Consider the following 25,071-nt stretch of genomic DNA (forward strand, 5'->3'; position numbering starts at 1 on the left):
TAAAAGATAAGTTTCTTATAAAGCCTGGGCTGCCCCAGAGCATCCTCTATGCAGCATCCAGTACAGGGTGGACTCTGCTCTGACCTTAGCGCTCAGTCCTTTCCTAAGGTTAGTTTCTGATGCTTCCATGATTTTCCTTTCTAACAAATGAACAAGTAATATGAGAAGCAGTTGTCCTCAAATTGACTTGACCAGAGGGCAAATGGATCTGAAGCTAGAGTTTCATTTTACCTGTTGCAGACTTTCTCACTAATAGGGGATTCTCTAATGTTGACTCTTGGGGCTGGCCTGTTTCATTTGATCCTCAGAGATTTCCTAGGTCTTATTATGGGATTTTCTTAGGAAATGCAATATTTTTAAAATGTTAATATATTCGAGAATATATTCTGAGAGGACTGTATGGAAAAGAAAAGTGTTTTGGATTTGCAAGGGTGGGGGATTGATAGCATCTAAATGCATTCTGATAAGGCCTTGATGAGGGGAATTGTTTTTATGCACATATTCTTTCTATAACAGTTATGTTCTTGGATTCAAAGAAAACTTTCAGTTTCATTTGTCAGTATTATTTCAAATGCAATGGAGCACTATGAAGACCAGTGGGAAACAGCAACATGAAAGCTCTAGACTTTCAACTGAGCACTCTCTCTCTCTTTGCTGTGGGGCAGGGCTACTCAACATGGTTGCTGTTGACTCTCTGGGTCAATGGTTCTGTCCTGAACATCTAGCAGCATCCCCAGTCTATCCCACTGTATCACTGCCCCCACCCTCCTTCTGTGTTTTCAGGTCTTAGTTGTTATTTTTTAAAAAAGTAGTCAGACATAAATTTTATCATGAATGGATATAGGACATTACATGTACTATTAGAGAAGGGTGTTAGAGAAGAGCAGAATTTCATGGAGTAGGAATGTTACTGAGTTTTAATTTTAATTTTGTTTTTAAATACAGTTAGAAACTTTCCTATTAAAATAATTAAGCAGGCTCTTCTGAAGCCTGTAATGTTTTAACCTAGTGATATGCATTGGGTGTCTTTAAGAGGGAGTTTTGCAATAGTCTCCCAATTTTTGATCATGGAGCCTTTTTTTCACAGAGTATTTGAACATAAAACATAAATTGAGAAACAGTAGAATAGAGGAATGAGGTCCACAGGGTAGGTTATGTTTTTAATTTTTTCTGCAGTCTTTTTTTCTTATTATTCATTAATTCAGCAGACATTTATATTATCTGGTACATGTCAGGCACTAGGGTTCAGCAAGTCATTGGATAGGAAGCTCTATGACTAGAAAACAAAGAAGAATTCAAGTCCCGCCTTTTACATTTTGTTGGTAGGTTATTTTGCATTTCTGGATATAGATATTAGCCTTTTTCAGGGAGGGGAGAGTTTATAAAAGGGGAATAAGGTTATAAAAGGAGGGGAGAGTTTTAAAAGCAAGGAGTTGAGAAATAGGATGGCCACCTCAAGACCATGGTGGTGCTGGGATGGGGCTGTGGCTTTATCCTGTAGACAGCTGGAAGTTGCTGAAATGGCTTAGCAGTGGATTTGCCTTTTACTTCATTCTATCCACTGTGATACATTTGAGTGGGCAAAGACAGAAATTCAGTCAGGAGGTAATAGTTCTTGAGCTAAGATAGTTGAAGTAGCAATTGGAAAAGAGACGGATTCAGAAAATATTTAGGAAATTAAATTTGTAGGAGTTGCTAAAATTGGATATAGGAGAGAAAAAGAGAGAAACCCCAGTTTGGATGACTGAGACAATTAATTCATTAAATCCACAGGAATTTATTGAGCTCCATTAATACTCTGGTTGTATTGAATTAAACTCACGGCACTGGGTTTGCATGGGAGACATGGGCCGTTAAATAAGCAACTGCAATAGATGGTTGTAAGTTCCATAATACAACAGGACATGATTTGATGCGGGCTCATTTCAGTAGCAACCACTGGAGGCCAAAGAAGACTTTCTGGAGAGATTCAGTTTATTCCTACAGGATGAGTAAAATGAAACCATGCTAATGGTTGTAAGACTGGGATTAGGATGGAGTGTATTCCAAGCAGAGGAAAAAGTACATATGAAAGGCCAAAGAGTGGTATTATTCTATTTTTAAGGAATGTAATATAAGTTCCAATATTTTCTGAATCCATTTGATAATAAGCCTTGTTTTCATGGAGTTATGCTGTAAAATAACCTGGAGAAAAAGGCATAGCCTATTTCATGTATGTGTGTTTTTTAAAATAAATTATTGAAAAGCTTGGCAATCCCCTTGGAAACTGCTTTAACATTGACGCTGTCAAGACCCTTGTTGAAGTAATATACAAAACCTGATTGACCTGGTGGACAAAATCATTCCATACATAATTGAATAGTTAGAGGCTGTGCAGCAAATGCAGCTCTGTCTTTCATCTGAATACATAGTCTGATGATTTGTAAAACCTTCCTAGTGAGTACAGCAGGTTATTCTGTCTGGGTGGGAGCCTTTTTACTAACTTAAGCAGCTGTTTAAACTTTCATAAGCAAAGTAATTATTAAATCTTTCATGAACATATTGGTTGGAACATTTGTTCACATCTTAACCTTGAATCGGAAAGTTTTGAGGGTGGGGTTAAAGGGCTTTAAGCTGGCAAATTCATTCTTTATTTTTTTTCATTTTTATTATAAACTTTTATGGCTTAGAACCAGCCAACCTAAATCATGGAAGGAAAAATACATGTGTGGCAAGCATGAGACATTTCATTGTTTGTTTTTCAAGTTTCTGAACTGTGCTCATAGCTATGCATGCCTCTGGGCTCATAAAGACAGCAAATGGAAATAGCTTGAACCAGACAGGCTGTTTTAGATAGATAGCCACCCAGGTAGGCAAGACAAACCCTGGTGATTACTCTTTCCTGGAGTCAAGTCATCTTGGTGTGCCAAAATGGGACTTGCAAGTAGGAGGATTTTATTTTTTCATAGGTTTGAACACCTTGCCCCTAGAAATGATGGAACCATTTGATAATAATCACAATCACAAGATGAAGGATACTGTACATTTATAGAGCACTTACTACATGGAAGGCTTATTTTAGATGCTTCTCATACATTATCCCCTTTAATCTTTACTACAACCTTCTCAAATAGGTAATGCTGTTATCCCCACATAACAGATGAAGAAACCAAGGTTTAGAGGGCAAAGTTCACAAAGCATCTGAGAGGTAGAGCTGGAATGTACACCCAAATCTGACTTATTGCAGAACCTGTATTCTTAACAATTCATCCTCCTGTGCTTCTCAGTTCCCTTCTATGCTATTTTGTAAAATGCTTCCACCTGAAAACTTTCCCTTGTTTTACACTAAATGAAAAGAAGCTGGGACAACCATGAGCAAACAAATGCTTGTTGAACACTGCATTGTGCAGGACACTGTGTTATGAACCTGGGAAATATTATGGGACAGAGAAAAGAGAAGATAAAGAGTCCTTGCTGGTGGCTGCAAGCTTTGGAACTCAGACTACAGTGCTCAGGCAGGGCTCCTAGTTCTGCATCCTGGCTGGCCCAGTACTAACAGATGCATGTTGCACTTTGTAATCACTGTGCTCTCACCTATATTATCCCTGTTTAATTCTGGCAACGGTGCTAACTATTATAATTCCCACTTGAAAGATGAGGAAGCTGAGTTTCAGAGAAGTTAAATAACTTGATTAAAGTCAGACATATGCCTAATAAGTAGGAGATTTTTTAAAAAGTGTGATTCCTCCTTAACTTGCTATGGTCATTGTCCAGAGCCCTGAAACTTTATATAGCATAAGACATAAGCTTTATGGATGCCTGGAAACAAACTGAAAACATTTGCATAAGTAATTATGATAATAATGATGCAATAAAAGAAATGTTTATAGTTTTAAAATATGTCTGCAAATTTTTGATCTCCTTTTGAAAGGTGGAGCTGAGTTCCCTTCCCCTAAAAGTGCGCTCTACCTCCTGTCTTAACTTCTAATGAATAAAATGTGGCAGAAGTGGTGTATGAAAGCCACTATGACTTAAAAAGGCGATGTGCTCTCTCTTGAATCATTACTCTGGATGAAGCCAGCCGCCATACTGTGAGGATACTCAAGCAACTGTAGATAGGTTCACATGATAAGAACTGAGGCCTTCTGCTGTTAAATATAGTACAAACATTTCAATAAGAAAATCCAGCTGCTCCAGTATGGCCTTTAGAAGGCTACAACCCTGACCCGTATCTTATCCACAACCTTGCCAGAGACCATGAACTGGAACCACTCAGCTATACTATTCCCAGATTCTTGATCCACAAAATCAATATTAGATCATAAATAATATTTGTTTTAAGCTACTAAGTTTTGGGGGAAACTAATGTAGCAATCAAAGAGTACAAGACACACAGAAAAGAATAACTGGGTCTGAGTTGCTACAAAAAGTGGAACACTGAAAGATGACAAACACAAGTAAAAACTTAATAAGTGGATAAATAATTTATTGTGAGAAGAGTGTGTGCAAAAAGCATGGAAGGTGTGTCACAGGAAGGTCCATTGATGAAACTGCACAGTACAGGACAGCACAAAATCACACACCTCAAAACACACAGCATTTTGAGTATGGGAATCTTGCTATAAGAAATTCTTGTATCATAATGTAACAACCAAAGTTCTTAAAGTAATTGAGAGTCTACTATGAGTTCATTTTCATATGGACTATTTAAGAAGACAAGAAAGCAATTAAAACATCATTTGAAATATTTCCTTCAAAAATGAAGCCCTCCAAAATCCCGTATATCCTTAAAGTAGAGTCTAGGCTATCCAGAATGGCACCCTCCCTGTTGATACTTCACTAGACTCTCTGGGTCCAGGTTTTTGAGAACTCTAACTTAAATGTAGAGCCAAAAGTAACTAATGAAGAACACCTGGACTCTCCCCAGGATTTCACTGCACCAGTTCTGCTACAACAATCAGGTAGAAATTAACATTTTATAACCAATTAAATGTTTTGCTTGGCATCATGCTACCCAACTGAATTTTTCAGAAAGAGAATTGCCCAAATTGACTTGTTATTCTATGCCATACCTCATTCATTGACTGACTATTTATTGAGTGCTATCCATGTGTTACCCACTGTGATAGGCCCATAAACCAAACCTTTATGGTTGCCAAAATCTCTTGGCATCCCAGTTACAGCTCTACTGTTTTTTAGAGTTAATAGCAGTTCCTGATACAACAATCATGCTTATTGTTTAAGTTGGGTCTTTAATATAAAATTAATACCTACTCTTTTGGTAAATAGAGAAAAATGAAAGTAATCTTTCCTTGGAAATGCATGAACTCAAAGGGTTGCTCTTATCATCTTGGTACACTTCCTTCCCCTGTATTTTTTTCTATGAATATTTTTTCATAGTTATTATAATAATATCAAATTCCAGTTTTACTTAGTATCAGGCCAAAACATTCTTGAAACAGACTTTTTAATATATTTAAGTTATGGTTATTTTATAATTTACTTAAGCTGGTATTAGAAGTTGTGATTGTGCATGATTGACATGTAAAAATGATGTCATATCTAAATAAATATGTTACTAGGGAATTCTGAATTTGTCTTTTGAACTGTTTATAGGGTTTGTGATAATTGAGTAATTTTAAATAATAATCAACAGGAAGCTTAGGAAGAGGTTAGCATGGCTTCTGTCCTTGCTAAAAGAGCTGCCTCAGTAAAGTTCTACGATGGCCATTGTGACCATGTGCTGGAGGTGCTGTCATAGTTACACTGCTTGCTAAATTAAGCATGACTGGTTGCATGAAGAACATTATTATTCTGAGCACATTATTGACTCTTAATTTAAGGTTAAACTAACTTAATTTAATGTCATGTGAATTTTTAGCAGCAATTATGGGCAGTTAATGCATGTTCTTTCTTAGTCATGCCTCATCTCTTTGCAAAATTACAATATTTCATTCCAAATTTATTCTGACCAGATTTGTAAAAAGCATTTTCTTCTCTTTCTTCAGTGTTTGTATCAAAAGACTTTGGGGCTTATACTGTAAAGCCCCATTGTATATTTTCATATTGAATCTCTAAAAAGCTAATATGGATATGAGGGCATTAGAATCGGTACAAATTAGGGTACTAGCCCAGTCCTATCTTCACCCTTTAGGAATATTGTGTGGATAGTAGAAATGACATCCGAACATCTCCATCTGATCCTTTCCCCTCTTTATCTTGCAAACTACCACCCAACCAATATCCCTTCAATCTATGTCTCTGTAGAAGTATAAAAAAATGGGGCTGGGGATGTGGCTCAAGCGGTAGCGCGCTCGCCTGGCATGCGTGCGGCCCGGGTTCGATCCTCAGCACCACATACCAACAAAGATGTTGTGTCCGCTGAGAACTAAAAAATGAATATTAAAAATTCTCTCTCTCTCTCTCACTCTCTCTCCTCTTTCACTCTCTCTTAAAAAAAAAATCAAAGTCTTCATACTTCCTCTAAATTCATAGTCAATATTCCTTAAGTCTGGCATTCAAAGCCTCTATGTACGAGATGTTATACTAGTCATGCCTTTTCTCAAAGGTAACCTATGTTCAGGAAGCCTAGAAGACTCGGTTCTATGTGTTTGGTGTCTTCCTTGTCTCGGTGCCTTCCTCACATTGGCCCCTTGTCTATATTTACATGTTGAAGTCTTACTACTCTTTTTTGTTCACTTAATCATCAATTCTTCCAATAGCATTCATTTACATAATAACGACTGAGCACTGACTGTGAGTCAGACACTGTCAAAGGTTCTACTCAAATGCCACCTCCCCTAAGAAGCCTTTCCTAACTGTTCAACCCCATGCAGTGTTCTCTCTTGAGAATTTCCATTGTTTTTTTTTATGCTTCTCTTTTGTCATAAATTCTCTGCCTCATTTCTGTGCCTACTGTATGGGCTCAGAAATGTCTTTTTAATTAAGGAAAAAATAAATGAACTAATGAATAAAAGTTATGACTTCTATACCAGCAGAAGTTAATGACCAAAACAAAATAGTTAATCTGGAATAGAAACTTAGGACTGTCATGGGTTTCTAGTCTATGAAACACCTTCAACGTGGTTTCCATATTGGATCACACTAACAGAGAAGGGTATAGAACCCTTATCTTCAGATTTCTAGATCATTGCTCTTTTCCCATTATGCTATCAAATTCAACTCCACTAAACAACAGAAGTCAAAGACAGTACTGAATCCTGTCATTGCTTTCCATTGGAAGAATGAATGTATCATTATAAGATTGTGTTTTAAGGATATCATTGAACAGGAAGATTACTTTCAGCAATGAGTAAGAACTAGGGACTATGATTAGTTCCTGTTAGAAATGAGCCACCAAAACAGTAATCATAGCAGCCACTTGGTGTTTACCGTGTCTCAGGAACCTTATTGCTCAGTTTCTCATTTAATTCCCCAACAGTGCTATGAGTCATATAATTTTATTGTCCTTATCTTAGAGGTAGGGGACAGGAAGCTTAAAGAGATTAAGTAGCTTGTCCTTGCCCACAGGACTAATAAGTACAGGGGCTGGGCAGATTAAACTTTAGTTTTTCAGTCTCTGAAGTACATGAGCTCAACCTCTGTGCTGTTCTTTGTCTGTTTGTGATGCTACTGTATGTGTGGGCTTTGACAATGACACCTAAAGTGATTTTTATTTACATAGTTGTTTCTGTATTAGCTCTATTAAAGAAGAATAGGACTAGGGGGCTAAATTTTTGTTTGTACTTTATTGATTTTTTGCAGGAAGGTTATTGAAGCCACAGAAGGAAGGCATCTCAAAAACTCACACGGCTTTAACTTGCCCTTTTAAAATACATACACAGTTAATACACACATGGTGCATTCAGAAACAGAACAGGAAAGACTCTCCTTCTGGAGATGATCATGCCTCCAAAATCTGGAATTATTTTGAATTCTAGTTTTTAGAATAGATTTTCAGAGCAGAGAAGGGTAAAATGTAGGGGCTCTCTAATTAAGAAATTGGAGAATGTTTGAGAAGGATGTTTTTGCCTTCCCAGTATCCTTCCCTTTGGAAGGAGCCCCTCTCCCAATGTCTGAGCTCCTGGTGGATTTCTGACTCTAAGAAACCGGGATCTTGAGCTGAAACAAGCAGGTACAGAGAAGGTTGGGGCTGAGTCATCCATGATGATGCCCTGGGCATCTCAGGATCTCTGAGCCTCAGTCTTTCTTTCTGCAAAATGGGATTCATTTGCCTCTCTGAGACTTTAATGAAAAGGATGGTCCTCACTGAGGATTCAGTGAGCTAATGTCCATGAAAGCTCTGGCCTAAGGTTGTTAGACAATGAATGTCAGTCACCACTCTTTAAGATTAGTAGTCTTGGAGACAATTCTTTTTTGCTGCCTAAAGAAATAAAGGCAAAGGCAGACTTTCTACTGAGAAGGCAGGAAATGCAGACTCACTGAAGGTACTTGAAAAGAACATTCAACCATTCAAATGATGAATTAGCAAAAAGATAATCAGGAGATTATAAACTGTGGGACGATGAACTGCTGCTTTATTAGACTATTGCCATTGAAACCCATGGTACTCAATTCTTTAAAAATCAACAGTACTAAAGAAACTCAAGCTTCTTGGGAGGGGGAGCGCTGGCAGGAGATGTGGAGAGAATAAAAAGACTGAGAGTCTATAAAGGAACCAGCCGTCCAGCTATCCATGGTCAAGTCCTTCTTTTAATGAATAGAGTTATGATGCGGCTCCAGCATATTAATAAATGTCCCACTCTGGGTGGTGAGAACTTCAAAAGTGAAACATTTCTTATTGGATTTGATAATAAGAATATAGAGAATTATAAATGAGATGTCCAGGAGGCATCTGTGTTAAGGAAACCTAGGATCAAGATTTTGTATATTCTAGCTGATGAAAGGTTGCAGATAAATTAGGGTGCTCTGGTGTAAAAAGAAAGGATCCTGCTAGCTGGAGGGACACTGATGATCAGGGAGTTTTGATCAAGCACGTATCTTTGATCTTTAATGTAGGGGCCCGAAGAGAGTATTAGAAGCCATAGGTGCAGCCACATACCTGATTAAAATGTGACTTTTTGCTATATTATTTTAAATTTGAGCAATTACAACTTCCCCATGATTGGAAAGAGAGTAGATTTTTTTTTTTTAAGTCTTGAATGCAATTTTACATAGACAGGAAACTGCGCATGACTGTTTTATTCATTCTAGTTTTAGGTGTGCCAGAACAAGGTAAGAGGAGGAGGAAGTCAGTATGAGGGGCAGAGGATGATGGAGAGATAGATTTTCTTCTGTCATCTAGGAAATTATCTAGGGACTTTGGGCTAACTCTTGGGGGGAGGGGGGAAACGGTGTTATCTCTGATGATTCTCTTTTCTTCCTCTTCCATTGGTTTCCATATACCCTTATCACTAACAGAACCCTCTTGTTGCACAAACCCAATGAGAAGTGTTATCACAATGTTACAGTTAAGGAAAATGAAGCTCAGATAGATTTCTATAACTTTCTGATGTCCATTTAATAAGTAAATGGGGAAAGTCAGTTTCATAATCAAGTATGTGGGACTCAAAAACTCATGACCTCCAACACTTCTGGTTTGGAATATCTGAGTTAATAGTGCTACCATGAACAATGAAATATGGATTGGTGTAGGTAGGAGTAAAGGAAAATAAACTTGATTTTAGATAAACTGATTTTGAGCTACCTTGGGATAACCATGTTCTTCTGTCTAGTCACAAGGGAAATCATGGTTTGTTATCCAATGGTAGAGATCAGTGAACTTGGAATGTTTCATTTGCTTTAGAATTAGTGTTAGATGAATATGTAGATAAATAGGTATGATAGATGATTAGATAAATAAACAGACAGGCATATAGTTGTTGGTGAGGTGGGTATTTGAAACTTGGAAAAAGTCTGCACTTACTAGACAATATTCCTATTGCTTAGCAACTTTTTTTCTACATGTAGCCAGAACAAATGAAACTTTCATATTTATTTATTTTTGCTTCAAGGTTGATAGTCCTGCCTGTGAATGGTACATAAGTGACAATTTTATATTGTGAACATTACCCTGGCTCTTGGAATCCTAAAATCTCCAGGTTGAAAGGGAAGTTGTATTTTCTCTCTTGGATTTGTTCTGTAGTCAGATAGATATTGCTTCACACCTTCACGAAATCATGATTGACACATTGCTGTTCCTCCAATAGCTTCCTATGAAAGGTTTCACTTTTGAGGTTGAATCTTCCTTGCATATAGTTTTTCATCAGTCATTCCCAGTTCTTCACATGAGGGATCAGCACACTTTCTGAAATAATCTCCATGTTGCTCTTGATTTTCTTTTCACTTGGCTTATTTTTTTCCTCCATGTTGTTCCTTCGAGGACATCTTCCTTCAGGGGATTTGTTGGCCCAGGTGGTAGGAATGCATTTAGAAGACGGCTCCAGTGTCATCCCTTTTAGGCAGAGAGCTGCTTATCTTCTGGTGTGGTCCACACTCAACGATTGATTCTACTGTAAGTCCAAAAGCCTAGTTATTTCAGTTCAATGAATGACAACTCTGATTAGCCATTCTAATATCTGGGATGCTCATGAGGCCAGCTGAAGCCTGTTGGGCTGCATTGCAACTTGACTGCTCCTTCTGTCCCTTCTTGTGTCCTTTCCCTCACTTTCTCAGGTGTTCATCCCAAGGGCATGAACTACATATGCCAACATATGACACAGTCTGCTTCCAAGGAAGCCCAGCCTATAATATGCAACATCAGATCTTTTCAAGAAGTCATTCCGACTTCTTTGTGGACTTAGATACTTTGGTAGGGCTTCTGGAATGGATGGATACCTAGGCGTAATATCCTCTATAAACAATGTATTTGGATTTGAAGAGTATTTTAAAATAAATTTCATTATTATGTGTCCACTGTTTAAAGCTCACATGATTCAGAAACTTTTCACGGGGGGGGGGGGGGGGGGCGGCGGGTGTCTTAGCTTAGGTTCCCTTTCAAAGGCAGATCATGAGACGAGGATTTACATTTGAGTGGTTTATCTGGGAAAATTACCTCAAAGAACAGAAGCAGGACACTGGGAATATTAAAGGAAGGACAGCCAATCCAACATGGCACAACAAAGCCTGAATACAGAACAAATCCAAGACAGAGACTTCCAATCCAACCTGGAGATTCTAGGATTCCAAGAGCCAGGGTAATGCTCATTACTGTGCTACTTAATGCTCCGGGCAACTCCCAGTTGGGACCTGCTGAGAAGCCATGTAGTTTTCAACAGTCTAATTAGTTTTAAAAAATATATTTTTGAGGCTGGGTGTGATGGCACAACCCTGTAATCCCATCTAGTTGGAAGGCTGAGGCAAAAGTAAAATTAAAAAAAAAAAACATTTATTTTTCTTGAATTTTTGTGGTTTTAAATTTTATTTGTCAGTTTTACAAATTTTCAATTTATTGTAATTTCTTTTACCATTTTAAATATTGACTTTTAAACCTAATTTTGAATGTGTAAGTTTAATTTGTTTTTCTTAAAAAGGGTTTACAAAATTGTATAAATTTTAGACTGCACAAAACCTAGATATTTCTCTAGATATATGTTTTATTGTTAAATAAAATTTTGAAATGTTAAAAAAAAGAATCATTTGCCAGAGGATAAAAGAAGAGCATGTATCACCAAATCCTGATCCCAGTTAGCCAAGCATTGCCTCTTGAGGTGTTAATTCCTTTGAACTTTTGGGGTGTGTGCCTCAGAACAGTAGAGTGAGTACTGGTCAGCCTCCCAGGGAACAGGCAGAGAAAGCCGTGGGCAGGAAGTTAGCTGAAACAAGGTGCTATCAGGTTGCTCCTGTACACAAGTGCTTGTTGCAGCAACAATGAGAATAAAATGTTGAGCTGAGAGGATGTGAGATAGGGCATAAAAAGAACTGATACAGGGGATAGCCATGGCCAGTAACATTGGGTTTCTAGAGCTCTCTTGGTTAAGGACAAAGTGCATTGAATTAGATTCTCTCCTGTAACATCCATGGAACTACTGCCAGCTTCCTTTTCTCTGATCATAAGGGACAGAGAGACTTTCTGATGAGTTCCATGCAGTAAAGCAGTATGCTCATGAATAAATTATTATCTTGGATAGCTAGACTTATGGCCAATAAAATATCACAAAGAGAAATCACAGAAAACACTATAGAAAGGCCCACATACCCCACATTCTTTAATATCAATGTGGACACAAGAGTTTTGACAATGGTTTTACTATGAGTTCTGGAATGTCTTTGACTTAGCTTCTCTGTGTCTACTGCATAAATAGAGTGCTACTAGAGATTTGACTGGGATGCTATTAAGCCATGTGGTGGTTAATTGATGAATTGAGGTGAGAAGTGAAGGACCTGGGAGATGGCTTGGAATCCAAATGAAAGATCACCTGTCATTGCACAGACTGAGACAGTGTTCCAGCATCACAACCCGTGTAGAAATTGCTATCCTTTATTTTTGAATCACCAATGAAATGATTGGTCACAATAATCTCATGATTTCATGGTTAGTTTTTCATTGGCAACTTCCTATGAGCTCAGTCTTGGGTGTCAAGTGGTAAAGCTGTGGGTTCTCGTCAAGAAATGTGAGCGATGTAGTCAGACAGCCAATTAGCATTTTGATTTACCTTGGGAGAGCTTTGAGTTACAAGACCAGCATGAAATTGTCCTGCTAGAACTTTCCCTGTCTAACAAAATGTCAAAGATTTCATATTTGTCACCAGGAATTTGACCTAATGGGACTGAGAGCTTGGTGACCAGGAGAGACTGGTGAGAGTTATATGTCAACAAGATGAGACATCCAAAGCATGGAAGAAGTAAAGTCAGTTCAGGTAAAGAGAACAGACTGGGTTTAGTTTAGGAAACACATCTCAGAAACAGGAATCTAGTTAGGAGATGGAAAGAAACACAGACACAGGGCCTTGCTGAAGAACCTAGGAAATCAGAGGTCCAACTGCAGAACAGATGTCTAACAATAGCAAATGCATATATGTGTCACTACACGTCATATACTGTTCTAATAATTTGATGCATCCAAGTCATTTAATTCCCACAAAAATGCTTATGAAGTAGGTGCCATTATTATTATCATATTATTATTATATGATGATATATAATATCATATATAATTTGGCAGATGTGATAACTGAGGTATGAAAGGATCAAAGTGTCCCATAGCTAAAAAGTGGTTAAGCCTGGCTTCAAATCCAGGCAATGTTTCCCAAAGTGCCTGCTCCTCTGAATATTATTAGGGTTTCCACACCTGTTTCCGAGATGGAAGGTTCTTGTATATTATAAAGTCCCTTGAGAAAGGAAAGACTGATTCCGAATATGGGGCGGCGGCGGTGGCGGGGGGGGGGGGGGGATGCACATGTAACAGACCATCATTTCTACGCCTCCTCAAATGTATCTGGTCAGCTGCATCTTGCCCCGTACCCCCTGGTCACTTGCCTTTTCCAGGTGGCTTGACTTCAGCCTGTCCCCTGCTTGGAGCTTCTGGCCCTTTCAGCTCCTTCAGAACTTGGATGAGCTACTAAGCAACAGTGCCCAAAGAGTGGCCCCTTGAGCATCAGAAGTCACTTATATAACTTGGAAATGCAAGAGGGGCTCACTCTATGGTGTGGAATTTGACAGAGAAAAGCAGTTAAATGAATTCCCTCATCTTCTTCTGTCCCATCAAGTACTCAGAGGCATGAGTTTTCCTTCTGGCTCAGACTGTCCCTTATGTCAAGGATGCACCTGTGAAAGACCTGTCCCATCTCTGGTTTATCAAGAAGCAGTAGGCAACACAATGACACTTCCCTTGGTGTTATGGGTGTTGTTCCTTATCTCACTTTGCTTTTTCTGGAAAAAATCTTCAAAGAAGCATTAAAGGACAAACTGAGAAGTTGACCTGGGCTAAAAGGTGGAAATAAATGAAATAACAGATATAGTTCCTAACACAATGGTATGGTTCAGAGACAAGGAAAGATGTAGATTCTTTGAAAAATGAATTTAGAATAAAGTGGAAGTTGGTATTATAAGCAAAAAGTGCCAGTACTTAATAACCAGTTACCATAATGTGAGCATTTATAAAAAGCGGGGGGGGGGGCGGAATTTTAGGAGGAAAGAACTCCCTGATCAGGCTCTTAGTCAGGTTTGCTTATGGCCTGTTTTGCCCATGTCCTCTTCTTCATGTTACCAACAGCAAAATAGCCACCATTTTCTTAACACTTCAGTATGTCTGACACCAGGCTAAGTGATATATTTCTCATCTACTCCTTCAATGTAGAAAATTGATACAGGAAAATGACAAACTGCTTGAGTGTGAGAGCCAGATCTCCAACCCAAGCCTGCCTAGCTCCGAAGCGTATACTCAAAATCTTCTGCTATTTTTTGCAAGATTCCTTTTCAAAGGAGTTGATCTGGAGCAGAGAAAAGCCACATGGAGAGAAAATATGGCATGAGAGAACCTTATTTCTTTGTTCTAATTTGCTCCAAAAGCAAATTGTGATGGAGCTTGCTGCTGATGATTGGGGTATCCTTGCCTCCTATGAGGAAGTGCCCATTCCTGGGAAGCAGATTGATCCTTCTTAAGGCTAGAGTACTGCCTGCCTTTCTCTCTCTCTCTCTCTCTCTCTCTCTCTCTCTCTCTCTCTCTCTCTCTCTTTCTATGGGGGAATACCAGGGATTGAACTCAGAAGTGCTTAACCACTGAGCAATATCCCAAGCCCTTTATTTTATTGTATTTTTTATGTTGAGATAAGTTGCTTAGAGCTTGGCTAAGTTGCTGAGGCTGGCCTAAAACTTGTGATCCTCCTGCCTCAGTTTCCTGAGTTTATGGGATTACAAGCACGTGCCATCATGTCCAGCCATTAAGACAAGAGTACTTTCTATTGTAAAATATCCAACTCCTTCATAAACTCTTATGTGTTGGATTGGCGTGAGTCAATCCTCTAAGTCTGTCTGTCAAAACCCATCCCTGAATATGCTGACTTTACAGATGCCACTCAGCCCACGACAGCCATCAGTCTTCCTTCTTGATACCTTCTTTTTTTCTTGTTTACATAGCAACTTTTTAATTTGTTCTTTTTAGATATACATGACAGTAGAGTGTATATTGACATATGATACACACATGGAGTATAACTTCCCATTCTGGTAGTTGTATGTGATGTGGAGTTACACTGGTTATGTATTCATATATAAACATAGGAAAGTTATGTCTGATTCATTCTACTGTCTTTCCTCTTCCCATCCCCCTTCCCTTCATTCCCCTTTGTCTAATCTAATGAACTTCTATTCTTCCCTTCACCCCTCTAATTGTGTTAGTAGCCACATATCAGAGAAAATATTCAGCCTTTGGCTTTGGTGGATTGGCTTATTTCACTTAGCATGATAGTCTCCAGTTCCATCCATTTATCAGCAAATTCCATAATACTTTCTTTTATGGGTGTCTTTAGGGGAGCCAACATTTCTTTCAAATTATTCCTTTGAATCTAGGGCTCTTATGTCGCATTTCTTCCTCCTGGGTACAACCCCAGAGTCTTACGTTCTTTGTTTAACTATGGTCACATTTGCATGGGAAGACACCATTGTGTAATTGATCAAGGTGGTGGAGAATACAAAAATGGCATCTCAGATATGATGCTAAGAGGTCTCAACTGCTTTTTATCCTCTCAAGTAATGTTGTTGTTATTTTGTTGCTTGTTTGTTCTTGTTTTTGTTGTTTGTTGGTGTTTGAATGATGGTAGTAAAGGCCCTTGTTGAGAGTCATGACATCTGGAATCTGACTGCAGCTTTCTTACCAGTTGTGTGTGACTTTGATCTGTCACCTAGTCTTCTGAGGTCTCAGCTCATTCTGCTACAAAATGGGACACTTGGGTTACATTATTTTTTCCAACCATCCTGATCATCAGAATTTTCACAGATGCCTTTGTTTTTTTTAAGGACCCATCTTAGATCTGAAGCACACTTCTGATAAAAGGAGGTCAGTGTGGGGTGGGGGAAAAAACTCAAAATCCACAATTGCAGCAAGCTCCCTAGGTCATTCTGATAGATACTTTATGTAGTATAGCCAGTTGCACAACTCCGAGGGTGCCATTTGTACTGTATGGACTCTGTGGGCATGGTTCACTCAGAATAGAATGTGAATAATACCTCTCAAAGTTGTGCAACCCAGCAGCCCTGGTGAGCTGTTTTAGTATAGAGTCGTTTCCAAGCATAGCATGAATATTCTTTGATTTTTATGACACTAGAGTGGAAAGAGGTGCTGAGTGGACAGTGGCCCAAAAGCATATGGTTAAGGATGAAGGCATGGTAGCCATGACCACAGGATAGGGAGGTGGAAGCAACTCAGGAACAGCTAATCAACACTGCCCAAGGATGCTGGCTATCAGCTTGTCTCACCCACATAACATCACAACTGGCACCTTTCGAAAAGAGAAAGAGGTTTGTGAAAAGAGCAGGGAATGGAAGGCAGCTTGGCCCAAAATGTGTCCTTGGATCAGGAGTCCTCAGACAGCCTTGAATGAAGGAAGAGAAACAAGGCTTTCTCCCAGCCAAGCCATGCTTATAGTTGCCAACCAATTTCTCTGCTTCGAGGGTTCTTTGACTTTGCTTTCTCTATATACATTGTGAAGTTTCTTATGGAAAAAAATTCCAACCATATGTTAGCTAAATAAAAGAAATAAGAAAAGTCTTCTTCTCAGTTACAGCTGTACAGAGATGTTGCAGAAGCTGCCAGAAGCTGGATTATGTTGTTAAAAAAATTGCAAAAGACTCAGGGTATTCAGGCATATAGAAGGCTGAAGTTTTAGGGGAAGAGAGATGGCGTGCATTTGTCATTAGATTAAATGTTGTGAGTTCTTTTCTTACAAGCTAGCAAGATGTGGCTGAGCTGATGTGAGGTATGTCTACTATCTAAAACCAAACTTTACTTAATTTGCATGAGGATCAGTTCAGGCACTTGTCAAAAATGCTGATTTCTCTGTGACCCTAGTCATTTTTGATTCAGTAGGGATGGAGGGGACACATGGGCTCTCTGAACCTTACATGAGCATACAGGATCCAGGGACCATGCTTTGAGAATGCTAAACCATGAATGGAAAGGTAGTGAACTCTACTCTGTCACAGAACAGGGTCTTGTGTTCCTTGGGAATTATATTAACTCTTCTGAACCTTAGTTTTCCCTTTTATAATATGGATAATGATACCTTCTTTGACCAGGTCTCAGAAAAATATTTCAAAATAAACTGAATGGGTTAAAGAGGTGGTGATAGTTAGAAGTCTGCATGAATAAAAGTCTATGTAATGGACTTCTCTAAACCTACTCCCCAGTGCAGCCTTGACACACATATGCATAAAAAAGGAACTCTATAATGTCTGCTTAAAATTGCTTAGGAGACTTTTTTTTGTCCATTTGGGTTACTATATATAACTGAACACCATCATCTAGGTAGATTATAAACAGCAGAAATTAATTTCTCACAGTTCTGATAGTTGGGAAGCCGAAGATGAGGTGCCAGCTGATTTGGTGTTCTTGCATGGTAGAAGGGGCAAAGCAGTTCCCAGGGTCTCTTTTACTAAGAACATTTGCACTGTTCATGAAGGTTCAGCCTTCATGGCCTAACCACCTACCAATGGCCGTTTGCTAATATCATGACATTGGTGATAGGTTTCAATATACGAATTTGGGTAGGACACAGACATTCAAATCACAGCAGAGCCTTTGAAATATTTCTCAGAAATTAAAATGACAGAACTGCTATTAAATAGTGCCTATTAGAAAATAGAATCCACCAAAGTAATATAGAAGAAGAACTTGTCAAGCAGATTGATAGAAAAAGTTTAGTAGATAAGGAAAACAAATGTTGACCAATTAGTTGTATTTATAATATATTTATATTTGTACTACATTTTATTCTTATTTGGAAAATATATTAGGGCAAAGTCTAGCTGCCATAAAAGGAGGATCTAATAATATAGTGTCTCAAATAATAAAGAAGCTTATTTATTGCTCTTGTCTAGTTCTGATACAAATAGTTCATGCCTGATGAGTATCTCTGCTGCCCATGGTCATTCAGGGAAGGGTTTCTTTCATCCTGTTGCTCAGCTATCACTGAGGACACTGTTATCATCTGCACTACAGAAGTTGGCTTATCACCTGGAAGAGGAAAAGAAGATGGAGCATCTTAGGCTCAGACCTGGAGTGACACTTCCTTCACAAACCATTGACAAGCTTAAAAACACCATCATGCCCACGGGCAGCATGGGAAATGTAACCGCAGCTGAAGAGCCACGTGTCTCACTATAACTCTATCTTTAATGCTGTAGACGAAGAGACCAGCAGAGTTGGTAACTAATTAGCAGTCTCTGCCACAGAAATGGTACATAGGGCTTTGAAAATGGAGCCAATCACTAAGTTTCATGGCTTTACTAATTGACCAGAGCTACTACTGTGCTGTATAATATCAGTATTTCCTTTGATGTGCTGTTTCCAGCTTTACTAAAGTCTTATGCCTAGTATCCAGCTAAGCCTGCAAATTCTTCTGTATAATGTGGTTGTTGGTATTTGCGTTGCTCAGTTTTAGTGCTCTTCTTAATCCTGTGTAGGTCACAAGAAAAGATATGTTAATTCTTATCCTATAATTACTAAACATGCTATTGGTTAGAAAATGCTGGCAGAAGTACCAGAATGAATTGTCTTCCATTTGCTTTTTCAATAGTTATAATGAATCTCAAGTATGACCACTGTCACATAATCAGAGACTCTGACCATTAAGAACATTTTCATAAGGATCATCCAGACAGAAAATGAGTGCACAGATTTTCAACATTTTTACTGATGGATCCCAAGGCTCCACCTATCCATCTATCTCTGCATTCTTTATTCTGTACCACCTCTTTATTTTATTTTTCTCTCTCTCTCTCCCTCTCCCCTGGAGAGAGAGAGAGAAAGAGAGAGAGAGAGAGAGAGAGAGAGAGAGAGAGAGAGAGAGAGATGGATATTTTGGGAGTAGGAGAAAGAATGTTTTACCAAGATAATATATTTTATGAGTCTTCAAGATCATTCCTCATTATTCTTTGATGTATAGCACTATTCATAACAGAGAGGTCTGATAATTAGCTTCCTTGGGATGTTCTAGAGGTGAAGTCACTCTGCTGTCATGCATCTTGCAAGGTTAGCAATATAGATTGGAGGTTGGCAGGTGCCAGATACTGTTGGGGAGGACAAAAGAAGATTGATATCAGTGAGAGCTCTGCCTGGATCAGAGCCTTGGTTTAGAGAGTGACCTCCACACCATGGGAACTAGATCCCTGTGAGATTGCAGTATGGCTCCAATGAGAGAAATTACCTCAAAGAAAAAGCTGAAGGCAGATTTTGTAGAGTACGAGGAACTCAGATGTACTTACCATTGAACCACATCCTCAGCCCTTTTTATTTTATTTTTTATTTTGAGACAGAGTCTCACTAAGTTGCTGAGGCTGGCCTTGAACTTTTAATCCTCCTGCTTTAGCCTCCCGAGTTGCTGGGATTTCAGGGGTGCACAATCACACCTGGATGAAGGCAGATTTTGAGGGCTGAGAAATTGTTTAGGAAGCTCAGATTACCAAATACAAAAATATCTATGTGTATAAATGGGGTAGTGGGAACTAGGTTACTTTCCTAACAGCTACTTGCCATTGTCATTAAAGTTTGCCTCAGTGGAAAAATTATACAGGCATTTCTCTTTTCAGTTATATATACACACACACAAATTTTGAGAATGAGATATTTTGTTTTACTTTTGTATCACAATTTATTAGCCCCAGGAGATCTGGGTTGCCAACTGTGTTCTTATAGGATTCTGGAATTTTCCAAGAATTCTGGAATTTTCCCTCTACTTTCATTACCCAAGTGTTATGGAGCAGTGCCTCACCAACTGTGTTTCTATTGCTTGGTGAATGTTCCATCTTGGATTTAAGTTTTGCCACTTGAGCTGACAATTTATCATAAAACCAAGATATGACCCATTTTATGTCCAGAAATTACAAAAGGTTGAAGTCTGCCTTTGATGTACAATGTGCCTTCCATGAGGGGACAGCTGTGATGTGAATGTATTTTTGGGGTAGGGAAAAGGGGCCTTAATGCCTCTTCTCTTTTCCCATGGATATAAAATTTTGTTATAGTAAACTAACCCTCTGATATCATATAAACTGCTGGCATTCTAGATTGTTTTAATGGCCACTCCTTATTGCTTAATACTAAACATTACCATCTGTTTCTTTCTTAATTATAAATGCAGCAGGAATTCACGATTACATCAGCAATGGTGGAAATAAAATGGAGCTAGAGGCCTGTATTTAACACAAGGCAGCCTTCCTCTAATACTTCTCTCCTGTCGCAGGCCTTCATCAGAGAGGAGAATTCCTTAGTGGTTTTCTTCATCCTCTTTTCATTACACTTACCAGGAGAGCATCATGCTATAAATTCAGTGATTTCTTTTGGTGAGAGGGAGAGCTGTGCTTATTTTCTCTCCATGGAGCTGGCCATGTGTGGGCAGCTCTTTCTCACAGTACTAGAAACCAGTGGTGTGATTGTTCTGCTATTATTGGCCTATGTTTTTGTGAGAAGAGAGATGAGTTGTAATAGCCTAATGACATGAGTCACATCCATCCCCAGAGAAGACTTGGGAGTGGACATCTAAGGAACATTAGTAGCCAGACTGCCTCTCCATGAAAAATAAAGGAACATTTGGGGAGAGAGGTCATATAGAAACTTGAAGATATATTTACTCAGATTGTTTAGGATCTTTTTTCTTTTTTTTTTTTTTGGTTGTTGTTTTTAATAAGTTGAAAAACTAATCAAATTGTAGGCTTGTGAAATTTTAAACTTAAAAGAAGCCCTTAGAAATCACCTTTATCAATGCCATGGTCACTATTTTTTTTCCTTTTATGGTGCCTGGTCAGGTTGAGCGTGGGATATGTAGTCAGCAGAACAAGGTTTGAATTTTGAGTCACCACTATGTGCTTTGAGTTCTCATTGCTGAGTTTTTAGTGTTTCTGTCCTCTTCACCCAGGACAATAGACAACATAATGCTTCTTGTGAAGTCTGCTATTTTAGTAAATGAGAGGAACAAGTCAATCCTGGCCAATCTACCTTCCCCCTTTTTCATTAATTCATGATATATAAAGAAATATTGGTATGAACAGGTTTGGTGCTTTACCCAATGTTGTATGTCTAGATAACAGAGGAACTCTAGCTAGAAATAATGTTTTCTAAGACCTTATTCCAAGATGGTTTCTTTCATGTCATCTCTAGAGATTTTGCTGACTTTCTCCACCCTAGTCAACCAATATATTTTTGCACAATGAATGATCATAATAATTATCATTCATATGGTTTTTTAATCTGTAAAGTCCTTTTTAATATGTATATTCCATTTAATATGAAGAAGGTAAAGTCATGTTGTCACCTTATCCTTAGTCCTTAGGGATGCAAAATTTTTGCAAGGCCAAGTCTCTTGTTGAGATCATAATGAAGGCTGAGTCAAGCCTTGACCCCAGGTCTGTAAGACTCTAGTGTGTGGTCTTCATGCTATACTCAGAGGACTGTCACTGTTAGACCAGTGCAATGTAGATGACTGTGCAGTGAAGCAAAAAGAAATTGATGTTCATTTCTATAATTTAGTAGATGTAATTAGGATTTTTAGGTTGAGGATTCTATGAGACCAAAGCAGTTTTCTTGAATTATATTAATATTTTAGTGATCCATGTGCATTTTAGGGACCAGAAGGTTCCCCTGGGTATATAAAGCAGTGGAGCAAGAGACAGCAGGTTTGCACTGGGAGTGGTTACAAAACAAAACAAAGCAAAACAAACAAATCAAAATGTACCAGACAACAACTGCATAAGGTCCTTGTTCCAACATGCAAATGAGTAATTTGCTACTTTATAAATGTAGCTGATGAATAAGAAGACCATTGGAGTTATTTGGTACCACCCAAGTTCAGATTCAGGCCAGTAATGGTCAAGCTGGTGCATGATCTGAAATGGGCAGCTGTGAGCTCAGCAGAGGGAGAGTCTGTGGGCCTTGTGCTTACCTCTGCATTCCAGCATCCCCAGGTGTGAGGTGTCAGTCCCCTTTGTCTTTTCTCAACCTCTAGGTCTCTTCCATCCACTGTGGTTTAAAAGTGAGCTTCACTCACATCCGGCTACTCTTGTACGATGCCCAGGCTCCTCCTGTCCTGCCAGGGCTGAACCCTCTAGGCCCACCAGACATGTACTAAACAGGCTCCTGAAAACTGGTCCTTTCCTGTGGTAAAATGAAATCTTTTAATCTCAGAAGCCCTATTATTGACCATGTGTAGAAAACTGTGCAAATTTTAAAAATGTAAACATTGACCTTGTGACGTTTGCCTGTGTAACCTGATGTAGTCTGACTTGCCCATTCTCTCTGCTATTTCTTTGGGCATGTTACCAAATCCAGTTTTATGAGACACTCAGCCGAAGCATTGTTCTGAGGGAAAAAGGAGAGGCTGGAGAGCCAGCTGGGCCTCAGGTGGAGTCTGATTCTTCAGGTTACCTGCATGACCTCAGATGAGTCCTCTGAGCCTCCATTTCTGTGTCTGTAAAGTCACAGAGCCTTCCCTGGCTGGTGCAGTGAGGATCACAGAGCCACTGCCTACAACGTACATAGTTAGAGCATTTTCCCTGAGCTCACTCCCAGAATCAGATGAATGCTTCATTTGTGATGTTTTCCCCTCATTAGGAAGCTAGACAAAAGTCATTGAGGATTTTTTTTAACATATGAAATACATACATTTTATTCAAAAAAGCAAGAAATCCTATTTTTAAAGTTTTATCCCTTACTTTAGAAGTCAAGTCTTATAATATTAATAGGTTTTCAGTTCATATTATTTTCATTTCTTATCCTTTCCCTGTGAGCAAGGTAGTGAGAAAGGCATTCTTTCTGTCTTGCATGTGAAAATCTCCATGTGCCAAGTACATCTTTGTGAGTGTATTGTTTGTTTTAAACTAGCCTTTTAATGTCCAAAAAACTCAAGAGTTCCAGTATAATTATAATAGCTAAAATGCTTATTAAAAAGCATGTTAAAAGATAAAGTTATTTTGAGGACCTAGGGGCATATAAATAGGTTATTATTTTTTCATAATTGTATTAAACCTAGCATGTGCTAGCCAAATACATGACTTTATGGAGTTTTTTTAAGTTTAATTGAAATCATGCTAAAATAAAGGAATGTGAAATCCTTTGCCAGTTCTTTAAAGAACACAGTAGAATCTGGCCTACCTCAAAGGAATATCGAGAGAAACAACCAGTTTTAGAGCTAAGGGCTTCAAGTCTTTAAATGGTCTCAAAGATCAAACCTCCCTCAGCTGCAGAGTGCTTCCATATGGTCTCCTCTGGAACCTCCTCTCTTCATCTCTAAACGGGGCCATTTGATCCTCATCCAAGGAGGAGAGGGACACAGAAGGGCTCTGCCAAAGAGGGTGTGGGAGACGCTCAGGACACTGTCATCTCACTAATGACAGCCTCACTTCTGTAGAGGCCACCTGGCTGTCTTCTGTTCTACTTTCCCCTGCTCTCCTCATTCTACCACACATGCACCCAAGCTCCTGTGTACCCATGTATGTACACCTTCTCTCTTAGAAATGAGAGGCTGCTGGGTGCAGTGCCACACACCTGTCATCCCAGCAACTCTGCAGGCTGAGATAGGAGGATCACAAGTTCAAAGTTACCTTCAGCAACAGTGAGGTGCTAAGCAACTCAGTGAGACCTGGTCTCTAAATAAAATACAAAATAGGCCTGGGGATGTGGCTTAGAGGTTGAATGCCCCTAAGTTCAATCCCTGGTACCCGCAAACCACGCCCCCCCCCCCAAATGAGAGGCTTCACTAATGATATTCTTTGGGAAAAGAATATCATTCCTCTCTGGTAAGAGGAATCCGTATCAAACATTTCATTCTACTAACTCTGCAGATGCACTGAACTAGACAATCAGGCCACCACATGTAGCTCCAGATGTACCATACAGATGGACCATTGTCCACACTGCTGGTGGGGCTGGCAGCATTTTTTTTTTTAATGGCATAACACATTTGGTCCCTTGCCTTTTGCTCTGGCTTCTGAAGTTTACTGATCTAACCACAATATCATCGTGCTACTTCCAGGGCAGCAAATACATGTTCTCCAGTTGTGAACTCCACGTTCCCCTAGTGCGAGGTGGGAATTCAGTTTCTAAATGAAAGTGAGAGGTACCAAGTTTTTCTGTCATCCTACCCTTGAAAGCAGAGGTGAGTGTTAGGTGCAGAAGGAAGAAATTAATAGATTGGATTCTTCTTTCTTTTCAGGGTTAGGCACCTCCCCCATTGTAAGCCTTCCAGCTTCATTGGGTGGTACTTCCTCATCCCTCTCTAGCCAAGGCTCTAAGTGTGATAGCAGGCTGGAAAGTAAATTCTTTGTGCTTTGCAAACAAAAAGTTTTGCGCTTCTCAAAGCTGAGAATTCTTGTTTTGCCACAGCCTTCACAGTCATTTTAAGGAAATTTGCTTTGGTTGTCTGGATATTTACAAATTATTATTAGTAGTTGCCTAACATCTTGTTAATTGCTGAAAAATTTAGAAAAAAAGATTGTGGTCATTTACTTCTTGGAAATTACTTTGCTGTATACACACCCACATGATTACCTTGAACACCACTGAAAAGAAATTATAAAATAATGCTTCCTGAACACATATTGAATTTACAAATTCATTATAAATGGATTTAAAAGAAAATAATTCCTATTCTTTTCATTGTGTTCAAACATCTCGACATAACTGGGTCTGTGCATGTTGGGAGATTGAGGTGGTAAGTTAAAGTACACAGCCAAATAAATCTATAGTTATTTTTTAACAGACAAAATTATACTAGTGGTGCAGATACTTTTATTTTAATTGAATTTGAAAAACATTTATCAAGTATCTTCAGAAAACTTGACCTTACTTTGGGAATGAGGTTTTTGATTGTTTCCTTGTCTTGATTAGTTTTATGAAAGGAGACAGCAACCCAAGGACTTTTATAACTATAAAACAGCAAGGGTAATTAC

The 25,071-nt window shown here is 38.8% G+C and overlaps 1 protein-coding gene across 3 annotated transcripts in view; it reads left to right on the top strand.

The window, feature by feature from the left end:
- The window catches only part of CPQ (carboxypeptidase Q), a 487,125-nt gene that overhangs the window by 214,634 nt on the left and 247,420 nt on the right, over positions 1-25,071 (top strand). The window lies entirely within an intron of this gene.

This window comes from Spermophilus citellus, assembly GCF_964194105.1.
Source record: "Spermophilus citellus genome assembly, chromosome: 14".
In the NCBI taxonomy this organism is placed as follows: Eukaryota; Metazoa; Chordata; class Mammalia; order Rodentia; family Sciuridae; genus Spermophilus; species Spermophilus citellus.